We start from the raw sequence: 16,414 nt of genomic DNA on the forward strand, positions 1-16,414 counted from the left end.
ACATGACTATAGAAGTGCCCTTTCCAATGTGTTCTTGCGGTATGAGAGTCTGCCATTTATTGCAGTATTAAACTTTTACTTGTATTGTGTACTCTTTTGTAACGTGCACACGTCACTTTCCCTCTTGAAATGTATTGTTTGCTACCTCTTGTATTTTGTTTGCTTTTGATACATGCACATTTACCACCATTGCCTCATGTAATGTAACGTTTGTTCTTGTGTTTTGAGTATCTGCCATTTAGTGAAGTATTATACCTCTATTTGTACTTTATACACTTTTGTAACATACATAGGTCACTTTCTTTCTCTTGTAATGTATCATTTGCTATCACTTGTATTTTGTTTGCTCTTGATACATGCACAGTTGTCACTATTGCCTTATGTAACGTAAAGTTTGCTCTTGTAACATGCTGACTTGTAATTTTTCCTCATGTTTCACTACTGTTCCTATTGTGAAGCGCTCAGAGACATTCGGGTAAAGTCTGCGCTATATTAAAACGCATAAAATAAAACAAATAAAAAATAAATAAAAGGAGCACACAGGGCAGATACTGACTGCTGTTATCAGCACAGACCCCTCCACGATAAATCACTGCATTTGAGAAGTAAACCAGCAGCCTCACTGCACCTCCCCATGGTCACTTTCCTGGCATGTCTCCCGGCCTAGTGTAGATCTTGGCAAATGAAACCTGTCTGTGAGTATTAAAAAGCGAAACTCAGTCCTGAAAGTTAACATCAGCTGTGGTGCTGAAGAAAAAAGGGGGGCAGTGTGGGAGGGGTGATGGGAACGGCATGGGGATATTAGAAGTGGCACAGCGGGTTCCAAAGTTAGAAAGCAATGCCACAATTCGGAAAAAGAAGCGACCTCAAAGGGCTGGTTGGGGTGGGCATGCACTGTTGTGGGAGGGGTGAGAGTGTGTGGGAATCGCACGGGGAGATTAAAAGATTAAGGGGGTCATTAGGATGACGGGCAGACTTAGTCCGCCAGCCATCCCATCGGGGGAAGGGACCGGCTGCCATAAGGGCGGGGTCCCATGGGGGGTATTACGATGCGCCCGCCACAGTAGCGGGCGCATCATTCATGGTTAACATTGTGGCGGGCGGTGCTCTCAAGAAAGTTGCCATTTTGAATACAACACATGTGGCAATATTGTCAATACTATACTGTCAAAATATTCTTTTTTTATCAATTTATTTTTCTGCGGAGTACATACCAAACCAAGTTACAGACATGGGCTGAGCCAAGGTAGCCTTATAGGTTTTATCGCTATTTTAGCCTATTTTAAACCTGAGTTAGTTTGTTTTTCTATCTTAGAAGAATGTTTAAGTGACCTTTTTCCATTATCGCTTCTTCTTGTAATAATAAGAAATCCAGCGAGATATCAAAATTACATCCAATATAACATCATAATAATAAGGGCATATTACGCAAATGGTCAACTATAAACCCTGATGCCATCTTCAAACAATTAATCCAAATCGTATGCTTGTGGCCTTTGCTGACATACTTAGGTCAATTAATGATACCTGCAGGGGGTGAGAGTTCAACATCACAAAGTGTTTCCAAATGGTTTGACAGTAATTTCACGTGGACACACAGTAATCTTATAATGACCTGAAACAAAAGGCTTGGGTCAAGGTGTTAGTCCGCAGATGTCGACTTTTATACAAACAAGCATGTGCCAGTCGCAAACTGACCATTATACAGGAGGCCTGGAAAACACTCCATGAAGCCAGTGTTAAGAAAGATTTGAGACTTTTTTGGAAGATTGTAAATGCCTGTGTCTTTCAGGAAAGTTATAATAACTGTATTGATGTTGCTATTTCCTCGAGAAATGGGTTGAGTATTTTTCTACGGAATATAGAAGTGAGGGGGAGTCTACTGCATTCTCACTGTCTGTGGGTTATTGCTCAGGTTGAAATGCGGTGTGTTTACCACCTTCAACTTATGAGGAAGTTAGAATAGTCCTATTTAACCACAGCAGGACCAGGCGGTAATGTGGCAGATCTCTTCCTGGTTAACCTCGGTCTTTTGGCCACAGTTTTAACCAACGTCTTGAGCTATATAGCTCAAGTAGGGCTGCCTAAATCCTGGGCCAATATGACAATACTATCCATCTTCTAGGAAGGGGATAGGGCGGATTCAAAGTGTTACCGCCCAATCTCGCTGATTGACTGCACTTGCAAGATATTTTGCGGGGTTTTACTGGATTGACTAAAAACCTGGGTAACTGAGAGAGGGAAGCTTTCTAATATCCAATATGGCTTTAGAAGAGGACTGGCAACAGACGATCAGTGTCTCTATCTCATAGGTAAACACACGTTAGCGAAGAATGGATCGCTCTACCTGGGATTCATGGACTTAACATCCAAATTCGATTGGGTAGACAGAGGGAAACTGTAGTCAAAATGGTAGCTATGGGTTTAGACCCACCATTGGTTCACTTTTGAGCGCATATGGAAGATATAAATGGCAGAGGTAGATACAGAGTAGATGGGGAACTCTCCTCCCCTATAAAATGAATTGTGAATTACAACAAGGGTGTGTGTTAGCCCCATTTGTATTCTGCTTATATATTAATGATGTAGAGAACCACCTTGGCCGAGGGCAGGCTGATGTCTCGAGGGTGAGCTCTAGAAATTCAGCCAAATCCTATGTTATGGTTGCTGGCAGGCTCCTCGCTCATTAAAAACCTGTTTTTTTAATAGCAATAAATTACTTTATGTGCCAACCTTTTCTTATGTAGGTATACCTTTCGATCAGAGAGGAACATTGTGCCATTTTGTGAATGCCAGGAAAAGGTCCCTTGATCGAAATGTGGAGGCACTATTCAGGTTTGCCAAAAAGTTGGGCCATAGGCATATATACTCCTTAATTATAATCTATAAGTCCCACTGCTGTTCTTTTAGCCTGTATGGGGCGGGAGTGTTGCGCTTTTGCAATTCAACGTCCCTAAAGACAGCAGAAATTCATTTACTTAGATGTCTCATGGCGGTTTCCAGCAGCCTGACAAATATTTTATGTCATACGAAACTAGGCCCAATTCCATTGTTGCATCATTTACAAAACGCCCCTGTAATGTTGCATCACTCGCTTTGAGTCAAAGAAGAGCCCGCGCTTAATGGCGCTATAATACTAGATTGTCTCAGCGTAGAACGCATGCAGGAGATTCCTTGGCTTTGCCTTATTAACCCCTACCGCGCTACCGCGCTACCGCGTTTTCCCGCTGTGCGCTGAAAAAAAAAATGGCTTGTTTATGACAAAACAATAATTAGTGGTGGGAGATGCACACCTTGTTTAACAAATTATGCAAAAAACTTTTTGAAAACACTTCAACACAAGCGTGCTGCGGAGGATAACGCAATGTCCAAATTGCGATAAGAAACATGTATAGCAAATAACAACAAGCGAACCTGCTGAGCCTCTGCGCACTGTTGCTGATCCAGAGTGGATCCCTAAATCAAATTAATTCCAATGAAAATTCCAATAAAAAATGTTTAGACAACACAAAAAGCTGCGTTTCATATATGTATTTTATAAGTGTGCACAAATGCACTGATTAGATCTCAGTGTCACTGTAAACATGATCAATACATGTAGATGTCTAAATTCATTTGTTCGTATGAACATAAACAAAACACTTGATTATAAGGTAAATAATACATTCCTTAAGTTTCTCTTAACGAATTTGCCCTGCCCAATGCATTTCGGGCCCCCGGGCCCTTCTTCAGGGGCGGTACCTACAAACAAGATAAACAAAATGCATGATAATCCTGTGGTGTTTGAACTACACTTAACCTTCAATAAACAAGATAATAGACTTGCCCAGAGGAGAACATTCACAAAAAGAACCACCAATACCTCCTCACAAGAAAGCATGGCATCTGAAGGAGACACCAATGCAAATAGACCCCCACCAATAGTTGTGGAAACTGGAGCAGGAGAGAAAGACACGCTGACCACATCAGGGGCTTCTACCTCTAAGACGTCTTTTTCCGCCCAGGACGCGGACACAACACAACCACCAGGCAAACCCAAAGGAAAACAAGGAGAAGCAATAGAGGTAACCAAACCAAACTTGCAGCAACAGTGCGCAGAGGCTCAGCAGGTTCGCTTGTTGTTTATGACAAAGCCAGCTCGTCATCCGCGTAGCGCAGGTAACGCCCATGACGAGCTGGCTTTGTCATCAGCACTGAAGGGGTTAAGAAATTGTTAGAATGAGTGGGAATATTTCAAAATATCCGCTGAAAAGGGATTTGCTCTCTATGCTAAAACTGTAAAATGAGCGCATAGAGCTGGACAAGCAGAAAGTCCGGGAGTACTTGCAGCTGGTCTGCACTCAAAGCATAGAACCTTTTTTACTGTTCCCCCTAAGCCTCTCTGTAAGATTTTATTTGGACAGATTCAGGTTCGACATAGCTCACTTTTTGGTTGCCTATCCCAATAAGGTGTATTTTGATGCTGAGCTTCAACTATGTCCATGTGATTCAGGGTTTAAACAAAATATGTTGCATTTCTCATTGTTTTGCCAGCTATATTCCGGGCCACAGAGAAATTTCATTCTCCCGCTTTTAAAGACTCTGAATATAAGTAAATGTAGACCGGCCCTGTTGTATTTATAGCTTTTGAAAACAGAAGAAATATGCCAGATGGTTTATAATTTCATTTCTTCTGCGGTATTTCTACGCAATTTACTGGGAAAATGATTAATATGCTGTCCTGCTCTGATAAAGAACAATACATTTTTGTATAATGCATTTTAGTTGTGTGATAATGAGCTTAAATGATGTCTATTGATTTATGGAAACTTTTTGATAAGCCAAACAGGAGAGATATATGTTGTAAGTTGCTCACCAAACAATGGATTTTTATTAAGCTTTTACTAATTTGGCCTGTATGCACTTTGGCATGTGAGGAGCTTGCCCATTGACTTCTGATCATGAATTGTTTTTTTCTTGTTTTAATAGTAATGGGTTATGTTTGTTTTTATTGTATTTCACCTGTATGTTTGATGTACTCTTTTATGGTTATGGAATTAATTGAATAAAGAAATTTGAAATTAAATGCATTGATTTTTACATTTTGTAAAGTTATTAATATATTTCATAATAAACTAATCATTGTTTTATTTGTATATGTGTTTTAACATTAAGTTAGGTGTTTTTATATTATAAAAAAATTCAAAAGTTCATTTTAACATTAGTTTATATGGGCCTTTATTTTAAGTTCCATTCTCAATTATTTTCTAGAGGAGGGTGTTGCAGTATCAGTGGTAGGGGATGTGTGGTCCTGGACGTACCCCAACTCTGAGCTGGAGTACATGTATGACTATTTGTTTTTGCTGTATTTATTATAGAAGTGAAATCTGTGAATACCAATGGCCATACCGTTTTGTGGGTTGTTGCATGTCCCTTTCTAAACCCCATCTTATCCCTCCCTTAATTCCTACTTACTCCTCCCTAACTCTGCCCCTTCAGTAGTAAGTATTGCCCATTTTTAGCCACCCCTTCCTGTCCCTCCCACATTTACTACTAAAATGGGGCTTGTAGTAGGGACAGGCGCTGTACAAGAGCTCAGCCTGTGAAGATCTGGCAGAACATCGCTTCCCTGTTTGTAGCTTACTGCAGACACAACGTGGGACGCGAATAGCTGCCTTGCTGCTGCCCTAACGGACCTCTGAAAGACTCCAGATTCCAGACTTTATACCTCGCGGAACCCGCTTCGCGGGTCCCGCATCGTCAGCGGATTGTATCTGGGCACCTGGAAGCTGCTGCGGGTGTGGGCTTGGACTGAAGGGCTGCGAGCATCGGGACCGGGACTCGGTTTACCAGGAGTCCCGGCAACCCGAGCCCGATACACCTGGGCTGCTCTCCCTCTTCGCCCCGCCCCTCTCTGTTGAAATAACTAGCTCCGTCTGCAGACACAACGTGGGACGCGAATAACCGCCTTGCTGCTGCCCTAACGGACCTCTGAAAGACTCCAGATTCTAGACTTTATACCTCGCGGAACCCGCTTTGCGGGTCCCGCATCGTCAGCGGATTGTATCTGGGCACCTGGAAGCTGCTGCGGGTGTGGGCTTGGAGTGAAGGGCTGCGAGCATCGGGACCGGGATTCGGTTTACCAGGAGTCCCGGCACCCCGAGCCCGATACACCTGGGCTGCTCTCCCTCATCGCCCCGCCCCTCTCTGTTGACAACGGTTTGTCCTTCAAAAGTAATTAGCACTTCCCGCTGAGCGGGAGCGCCCGGGGCAAAGCCCGGGCAAAGGGCGGGCCCTCTGAGGCCCTCCGAGGCCAGAGGAGGACAGGACAGGACAGCCCTCACTCCCTTGATTGCCCCTGCTGTTGACCCCTACTTGGAATGTTCTAATGCATTGTACCCGCTGTTTACTGCTTATTTAGTTGTTTTAATTTTGTTTTGTCCATATTTTTTCATCAGTTGTATCCAGGCTAAACATCATATCCCCTAGCCTCTATTCTATAGTTATATTTTGTTTTGTATTGGAGGATGTCTGCACCCACCATTGGTTTACCTGCTGAGGGAAGTGTTAAACAAGGGACGCTGGATGGTTTCGTCATTAGGACGGCCTCTATGGCCGATAAGGACCTAACCTTATCCGAACGACGAGCCAACAGACGCCGCTCGATCGAGCACATCAAGAGCAAAAGGTCTTCGCTGGGTCCCACACTTTCAGGCTTGCCCCTGCCATTAGACTTAGCTGCTGGCCCACTGAGTCCTGAGCATTTGCTCGACTCTAGCATCCCCCTTTAATTGCAGGACAGGGTTAGCCCCCCAGAATCTCAGGTTGTTTTCAACTCCGTCATTAACCTTTCAGCCTCGCTGGTCAGTATTTCAGACGAGGTTGCATTTATGACGGACTCTTTGTTGGCAACAATCGAGCCACTTTCTAAAACTAATATGCCCGCTGTAGCCACTGAAGCTAACCGTTGTTACGGTCCTCCGCCTAAGAAAAGGAGAAGGAAGGGGCAGGGTATAGCTCGTGAGAAAGCCGCATCTTCCCCCTGCACTAAGCAGAGTCATCTCCCTTCTCCAGCCACAAACCCACAGTGTCCTCCTTCTATTCTCTCAGCAGAACAGCAAGTTCCCGATCTATTGGGGAGCATGGTAAAAATGATTAGATCGTTTACTATGCCCCTGGTAGAGAGACTTAAGGGGATTGCTGTCCAGCTGGGAGATTTAGAGAAGGCATTTAAGGCTTTACATCTGAGCAGCAAGGGCCCAGGTGGGGAACTCTCTAGCCCCACTGTCACTACTGTCTCTCGGGGCTCTGCTCCACGGATTAAGGATAAATCTATCAAGCAGCCCATCAGTGCCGCGTCGCTGGCCACTGTAGCTCCCAGGGGCGACACTGTTGGGGCAGATAAGGCTTTAACGGGGAGCGCGACATCTACTTGTTTACAATCCAAACCCGTGGTTGCAGATGTCACTGCCAGATCACAAATCCCTAAAAGACAAAGAGTTAATTTACCCCCTGAAGCAGCTCCTTTTGTGGTGGTCTTAACCGGTGTCCCGGTCTTGGAGTTGGGTAAGAGGGAGGACCAAGTTCAACTTAAAAACAAGGCCATTTACTGGCTAAAACAGAATCGGCCCTTACCTCCTTACCTAAATGGAGAAATATTAATGGTACGACGGCTTGTATGGCTGGGGCCCACTCAAAAAGGTATAACAGGGGATATTGTTATAATCAGTTTCAAAGATAAAAGGGTGGTTAGTTATATTTTTATACTGGTCCTCCCCCAATAGTAGCAGCTCGATTATCCCCCGATAACTGCCTTATTTTTATCCCAGAAACCTGTTAACTCCAGTGCCTAATCCCAGACAGCTGGCTTTCAATGTGGCTAGTACAACCAGGCCATTGATGTACCTGCAGGATAATTATACGAGGGGACAATGTTCCCATTTAGAGGGACAATATTGCGCCCCTAGACCTTTATTTGACACACACTTAGCTGACCCTGCTCTTCCTGCTTACCCACTCCACCTTGATTCTTGGCCCCAGCATTTTAGCCATCCTCGTACAACAACTGTCCCCTGAACTTCTAACAGGTTTCAAATCCCCCTCCATAATCGTTATGAAAGTTTAAGAGATTTAGAGGGTGTAGACTGACTGAGTTGCAGTTCGCACGTAACAGCTTGTCCTGCAGTTTCTACTTGCCAAGTAATCTGTGACAGTAGCTCAGCTACTGATCCAGTGCCGCTTAATGTTACTGGTTCCACTCTTACTTCTGGGCAATGTGATGTATTAGGTCCAGTTTCTACCTGTAGTCCAGGCTTTGTCAATTCCGACATTTCAAAAGTCAGTACAGTAGTTACCCCATGCAGTCTCAGCCCTGACATCCTTGAAGTCCCTGAACCTAGCATTTCCAGACAGATCCATGAGATTCCTGATGACTGCAGTTATAAGGGTCAAGGGGTTAAACATAGCGCTCAAGGGAATATTGAGTTCTTATTCTGGAATGTTTCAGGGATCAAGGATAAGGCATTGGATTCCTCTTGGGTTGAGTTCGTCGGACCATTTGGATTCCTGTGTATTCAAGAAACTTGGACAATTGAGCCTGTTCACTTAAACGGGTTTAGAACCTTTCATGCTGCAGCCGTACCCTCTAAACGTGGGAGGAATATGGGTGGATTATGCATTTACATTTCGGGCCTGTTGGGCGTTGTGAACATCAAAGTAGTCAAGTCAGGACCATGCCACCAAATTTTATTAATCCGGTTGGCTTCTAAGGTCGATATTATCCTGGTTAATATTTACAACAACTTGCATAAACGATTAGTCCCTGTACTGGTATCCTCTGTGACTAAAGGTATAAATGGTATTGTTACCCCGATAGGAAGGGACTGTATTATTGTTTGCGGGGGAGATTTTAATTATAATTTGTGTGTTCATGAGAGGGGGGGTTGCGGATTTACTGGGGCAGATGAGGAGGTCATTTCCCCACACTTTTCCCACCAGGAAGGCGGTGAATCCTTGAACGATATGATGGCATCTTTTAATCTAGACTTTGTCAACAGGCTGTGCTCCCCTTGCGTAGAATTTGGCGCAACCTTTGTGGGAAGAGGGCTCGGCACCACTATAGATTTTATCATTGCCTCGGAAAGCCATGCTACTTGGTATGCAGATTATTCCACCTATCCTGTAGGATTTAGCGACCATCTCCCTCTTTCTTTCGCCATTAATACACCTCAGGCAAAGTCTAGTTCACTGATAGAGAGATTGTCTTGGCTGAAATCCTGTGATATGCACAGACAAAATGGTTATGCCATCAAATGGAGCCAGATTGACCCAGAGGCTATGTCTGCTAAGATAGTTAGGGGATCCTTGGAATCTATCGACAGGTGTCTAGATGTAGAATCTTCTCATAAGGAGACATTGGCAGCCTTTGATGTTATCACACAGACTATACGAGATAGCCTGTCTCGTAAGGGGAAAGGCCCTACCACTAGGTCGACGACCAATTCCTGGTTCGATGCCCCCTGTTCTAGGGCACATTCACATCTCATGGCTGCATTACATAAAAAGATTAGGGACCCGGGCGAGGTGGCCAACTGCAGGAAAGTCTATTGTCTTTCCCGGAAGAACTGTAAGAACAACATAAAGCAGGAGGCCTGGATCAATCTGGTTACCGCCGCACAATCTAAGGATAGTGCCCTATTTTGGCGAGCAGTTAATGCACCCTTTTTTAACGCGCCAAATAATGCTAGGGTGGAGGTTGCCATCAATGAAGCTTCCTGGATTGACTTCTTTTCGGAAGTTTATAACCCGGAGGGGTTTCCAAAGCTTGTTGATATGGGGGGTTCTGATAGGGATGAGGCTCGGAACTTTCAACCAGTTAACTTAGACATCTCAATCGGTGAAATGTCCGCTGCCATCGAGCAGAGTAGAGGAGGTAAAGCTCCAGGAATAGATGGGGTTCCTATCGATTTATTTAAACATTTAGTCGATTTATGGTCTCCCATACTGAAGAGAGTCCTGGACGCTAGTTGTGAGTTGGGGTTTCCTAGGACCTGGTCTGATTCCATCTTTATTCCCATCTTCAAGAAGGGAGATAGGGAGAGCCCTTCTTGTTATCGCCCTATCTCCCTTCTTGATTCCTTTATGAAAATCACGGGAAGGGCCGTCCTGAACCGGTTATCTTCCTGGGTGGAGGAAGCAGCAGTGCTTTCCCCGGTTCAGTACGGTTTCCGCAAGGGGATGGGAACTGTGGAACAGGTCTTGAATTTCACACTCCTTCGAGGAAAATACGTCTAGGTCAAGGCAGGTAAACTTTATGCGGCATTTGTCGACCTGAGTGCCGCATTCGACTGCGTGAAGCACGATCGACTGTGGAAGGTGCTGGAGGTTCTTAAAGTAGAAGAGGCCATTATTTCTTTTTTAAGACAACTTTATGCTGGGGCAAGGGCAAGGGTGAGATATGGAACCAGTGGAGAATGCACCAAGCCGTTTCACGTGAAGCGTGGAGTAAGGCAAGGGTGCGTACTCGCGCCCCTACTTTTTAATTTATATACAAACGATTTAGAGGATGTCCTGGTGTCCAAAGTTATTGACTCGCCCAGAATTAATTCCAAGCAAGTGGTGTCATTATTATATGCTGATGACGCCGTCATTATGGCGAGGACAGAGAGAGGTCTGCAGCTAGCCTTGGACGCTTATATGAACTTTATGGAATCCAGGGAACTGTCATTAAATGTTAAAAAAAACTTTGCAATGACGTGCGCCAGGGGCAAGTTTAAAACCTGCAAACTGTTTGCACGTAAGGAAAGAGTGCAGACTACTAAATCTTTCTCTTACCTAGGAGTAGTCCTTGAGGGTGGGGGACACTGGGGTTCAGCCATAAGGAGTAGGACCCTGTCGTTCAAAAAAGCAACCGCAGCACTTATGGTCTTTTCACGAAAAATGGGTAAAAGACCCCCTGAAATTTTACTCAAAATTTACATGGCCAAATGTGTTAGTACAGCCACTTATGGGGCTGGCGTTTGGGGCATCCAAGATACTAGGGAATTACAAGTAGTAGAAAATGCTTTTTTAAGGTATATTTTAGCCGTTCCATCTAGTTTATCTGTGTTCACTTGTCATGCTGAGCTGGGGGTTCGACACATCAGAGACCTGATTGCGATGCAACCTTTGTTACTTTGGCACAGGGTTTGGACTGGAGTAGATTTGGAACTCAACAGAGAGATTCTCCGCGATGTTATGGCTCTTGATAATCTAATAACATAGCGTGGTTGTCATACATCCAAAAGTTTTGCCAGGATCTAGGGAAGCCTGAGTTTTATACTTCACCAGAGGAGTTATCCAGGATCTCGAGGAGAGATCTAAAGATTAGTTGCTGGCATCATTTAGAATCCTTGCGCCTAGGTTCTGAGCTGAATAAGGAAACGGTAGTGCGGCACCAATTGTTGCTCACCTCGGCTAACATGGAACCCTATCTGAATTGGTGCACTAAGGGTTTTGACAGATTCTTACTCACTAGGCTCAGATTTAACATCTTTTTTCGCCTAGTGTCATTCCCACAAACCAATGATTGGTCTAAAATGCTCACCAAATGACCATGTGATGGGAGGGCAGAACAATCAAACCTCCATGTGATTCTCTTTTGTAAATTCTATCATAACGAGAGAGTTCGATGGATCAAACCACTCTTGAAAAGTCATGGAACTTGGCACCAGTGCCGCCCAGCCTTATTGTACCTCCAATTACTTAATGATGAACTGTGTGTGGCCACTGTGGTTGGCTTTTTAAAAAGTGTTTTTAGAAAAAGGAAAAGTTTAATATGCTTATAATATTTTTATTTTTGTAGTCTGTACTAAATGTAATGTTATTATGTGTACATCTTGTATTGATTTTTCCTCTGATGTAGCTTTTATGATTTTTTAATTTACAAAAATCGAATAAAGCTTTCTACTATTACTACTACTAAAATGTATACTTACTTATGTGGAGGTCCCTGTAGCTTGTGCTGATATCTCCACATAGAAAAGGCGTTGTCCTCCAGCCAAAGTGTTCCATGGAGCCCAAACAACTACTCATGTGTCTACATCAGCATCAACCTAAAAGACAAGTAGAGGTAATGTAGAAAAGGAAACTGTCACAATTTCGCCATCATTATTCTCTGAAATATAGCAATGAAATAACCACCATGTACTGGATGACCATGGGCAGACCAAACCAAATAGCTCTTGTTCTGGCTGGATGTGATCAAGCAGCTGTTGCATGCCAATTTCCTAGAAGAGCTAGCAAGTAAAGGATACTTCTACTAGTGTGGTTGATGCAGGACAAATGCATCCACAGGCAATAACTGCATACGCACCAAAGAACATTTATGAAAGCAGAGGCAGTGCTGGGGAGGCAGTGGATGTATATCTCTGCTTGCACATTCTAGTTTTTGTTTTTAGTTTTCAGTTTGGTGTCATACAGGTTTTTTACATTTGGTCAAGACAACAATGGCTTTCAGTTGAAGTCTATTTTCAAACAGAATTCTTTTTTAAAAAAGGGGCTAGATGAGCATGGTAGCTCTACCCAGCCCCCTTATTATTTTTTCTAAAGTTCACGACAGGAGACTAAGTTCACGAGTTCTGTATTAGCTACAAGTTTCAATTTTCCTATTTCGCTGGCAGTGAATCAGAGCATTCGCTCCCACAGGAGTCTGACTCCCCTGGCAGTGAGATGGACAACGTGAAAAAAGCTCCGTGGGCCAATCATAATCCTCTATTTTTAAATTGGCACTCCTGTGAGACTTTCAAGAGACTCTAGTGTGCCCAACCATACAGATATACACATATTTTTTACTCTATACGTTTACGCCAAATCACAATAGGCAAAATCTGCATACCAAGATCTAGCTTCCTGACAAATTTGGTGTAATTACATTCAGCAGTTTTTGAGGTATGGAAAATGCATTGTGTTCTGGGACCCCTTCTCAGCCCCCACTTGATGAAACATCCCCAAAACTTTCCAGGAAGGAGCTGAAGTGAATTTGCTTCTTTTTGGGAAAGTTTCATGAAAATTCATCCACTGACAAATAAATGATTAGCAAAACAATAAACGACTTCTCTATGAAAAAGCGATATATATTTGTTCACTGCACATTACCAAGTATTAGGAAATCTGCCAATTAACAATTTAATGTGGGTATGCTGTATCTAATTATTTGTATTCAGAGAAAGATGGTGCTTTTCTCTGACTGTCAACATGCGAGAGCAGGTGGAAATACAACTGTGCCAGTGGTAGCATCCTTTCTTCTACTAACAGGAAGTGGGAATGTTTTTCTTTTCTCAGACCAGATGAAATAGCAGCTGTACTGTTACAAACAGGAAATGCAGTGTTGAGTCTTTGGCCTTTTTTCAATATTTCTTGGATGTAGAATTAGTTCATCATGTTCTCTAAGCTCATACAGGAAGTGTCATGTGTTTCTCCCTTGCTTGATTTTTATGATAAGTTTTATGCAGGAATGCTTTGAATATACAGATTTTATATAAAGATTTGAAACAGCACCATAGCCACGTATTGCTACCCCCCCCTCCTTTCAGTATGGCATAGTAAGAAAGCGAACCACATATAAGCATTATTTCTTTTCCTGCATGGTCAAAAGAGTAATTAATCCACTGAGATAAATTGACTTACTTTTACATGAGTGATTGCATTATAGTGAGCAATTCAGTATATAATCAATGGTCGGTTTCTACCTTTTTCATTGATTGGCCACTTTGTATGGATGGTTGTCTGGATTCTATTAAAGCGATGAAAACTGGAATTACTCAAAGTGCTGATGAAGGGCTGGATGAGTGAGCAGATTGATTAATCAATCAGTAAGTGAGTGGATCAATGAATAGATGAATGGCTGTAATTCTGTCCACTGATAAATGGGTGAGTGAGTAACTGAATGAATGCATCATTGAATAAAGGGACAGATGACTTGATAAAGGGATAAACATACATGGATGGATGAAGGCGTGAGTGCAAGGGGGAATAAATGTGTCAGATGAGTGAGCGCATGCATAGTTGAGACCAGGTTTACTTCCACTTACTCACTCTTTCGTACATCGTTCTTCATTTGATGTCAGATACCAACATCAAAACCCTAGGCAAATGTCAACAAACCATGCATTTTTAGTTCCATCACCTGGCAACAGCTTTTGCTGTCTCTCCAACCTACTGAAAGCTGGAAAATGAATACAACATATCCTCCATGCAGAAAGAGTCTTTGGGTCAGCCTTCCTAAGCAATTGGTGTGCTGGAGTATCATTCACTTTTAGTTCAGCCACAGGACAGCAGGCTTATAATGTGATAATGGGTCAGCCGTTGCCTTTCCTGAAAATGTATTTGTCATGTTTGACCAGTTTACCAATGGCAAATGGGAAAGGCAGCCTTGTTGATTAGCGGCATTTCACTCCTTAACATTGCTTCTCCCTTGTGAAAAGAGTAACATTGACAGATAAAGGAGTCTTTTGCTACTATCCAGCAAAGAGTACTCCAGAGGTTTGTCATTTGCTGTGTAAGCAGTGTGGTGAGAACTGCCCAACTGTAAACATATTTTTTAATATGTCTGCAAACGTCGGGGAAATTTATCAATATTTTGTGGCAGGTTTGCATAGAAAAAATGACACAAACCAGTGCAAATTGTTGAATTGGTATTCACTTTTCAACAGTAATCCTGGTATGAACTGGAAAGTTGCTCAAAGTAATGTATAATAACACTAGGTCCTATGTTATGTTATTTTCATCAAGGAGGTCATACATTGGCCGTTTCGAGCCCAAAAAAGTATGCCTTCTCAAGGCAGGTGTAACATTTGAGAAAGATCTTCTAGTATCAAAACTTTTCAAACTTTGCATTTATGATGACCTGTACAGCACACATACAAAGTAGATCCCCTTCCAGTACAACACCTATGATCGACATAACACACCCACTATTGCACTATGGGGCAAGTATATCTCTGTTGGTGTATGGCATCCAAAAGTGTGCCAGCACTAGGGGGACAGAAAAGCAGCACCATATCTAGGTCTTTTCAGCTCAGAAAAGCAACTTTGGCTGCTGTGATGCATTGTGCAAAAATGCAGTAAATCTGCCCCATCACTCCTGGTGCTTGGTGCACAGAAGCATCTAGAAAAACAGTCTGGTGAGAAGTACCAGTCTTCAAGTTGTGTAATCAAATGCAGCATGACAGCCTCCATTAGTCACTGTGTTGACTTCAATGTCATTCTAGACATCTGTGCTTGCACCTTTCTTTTCACGGGCCCTGCTTGCAACTTACAAGCCTTAAATCAGGAGGAGGGACATCCACACAGACACCAAGATTACCACATTTAACCCCATTTTAAGCCCTTCGACAGGCCCTCCAATGTTCAAGGTGTCCGTTGTTCTTCCTGGTGCAAAACTAAATAGTTTTTATTGACACTAACTTGGCTGTTAATCTGAGAGGATGTGGCAAATTCTCCACACTCTCCATGTGATTAAAAATATTACTCTTGATTTATATTGCTTCTCAACATCTATGAAAGGTGACGAGGCCTCCCTGTCTTCACTGCCTCCTTTAGCTAGTTAACAATACTACCTGTCACTACATAGCATTCATACACAATTGAGCAGTTGTGCACACTTTTTCAAAAATGTACCTCACAACTATCCTATTAACAGAGTTTTCCATATCGTAGTATAGTTGCGGACAATAGTGCTAATACAGCTCCTGTTTATTCAAGGTGATCCAAGTAATTGTTGCCATAATTACATTTTTAAGATTCAGATTTACTCGGCTCTTGTCTTTGTTAGTATGAGGATGGAAAACCAAATAACATACTTGTGACAGAGCTCTGCTAAGTGAAGAAGACCACAGTGAAGACATCACTAGTAAACACCTATCGATCACTCATGATGTAGTCATTTCATTCATTTTAAACCGCTAGAAAAAGGAATGGAAACACTTAGAATAACCTGGTTTTTACTTAGGGCTTATTTCTTACCATATCTAAGCACTCTAAACAAAAATTGCAACTGATGTCATATGGGTGGAAAATGGCAATCCTCTTTCAGACGGAGGAGGCCTGTTATCAGGAAATCAGAAATACACTCATTTGTAAATAGCAAAATAACACCAATATCTTGTGGGGGTGGAAGGGGTTCTTTATGTTGAGAAACTGCCACTCAGCATTTTTTTTTTGCGACATTCACAAAAGTGCAATTTAATAGTAACTTTACAACTGTGGCAACTCTGTTGGGATGGAGAATCCCACACATAATTAGACAAACCTAGGGGTATATTACTAAGGGCATTATCGCCGCTTTAGCGGGAATTTTTCCCGCTAAAGCGGCGATGATTTTATCGCCCTATTACCTAGCTGTCGCTAACACCAGTTAGCAACAGCTAATAGGCGATAGCGGGCATTTACGGGCCCA

This window comes from Lissotriton helveticus, chromosome 6 (genome assembly GCF_964261635.1).
Source record: "Lissotriton helveticus chromosome 6, aLisHel1.1, whole genome shotgun sequence".
NCBI lineage: Eukaryota > Metazoa > Chordata > Amphibia > Caudata > Salamandridae > Lissotriton > Lissotriton helveticus.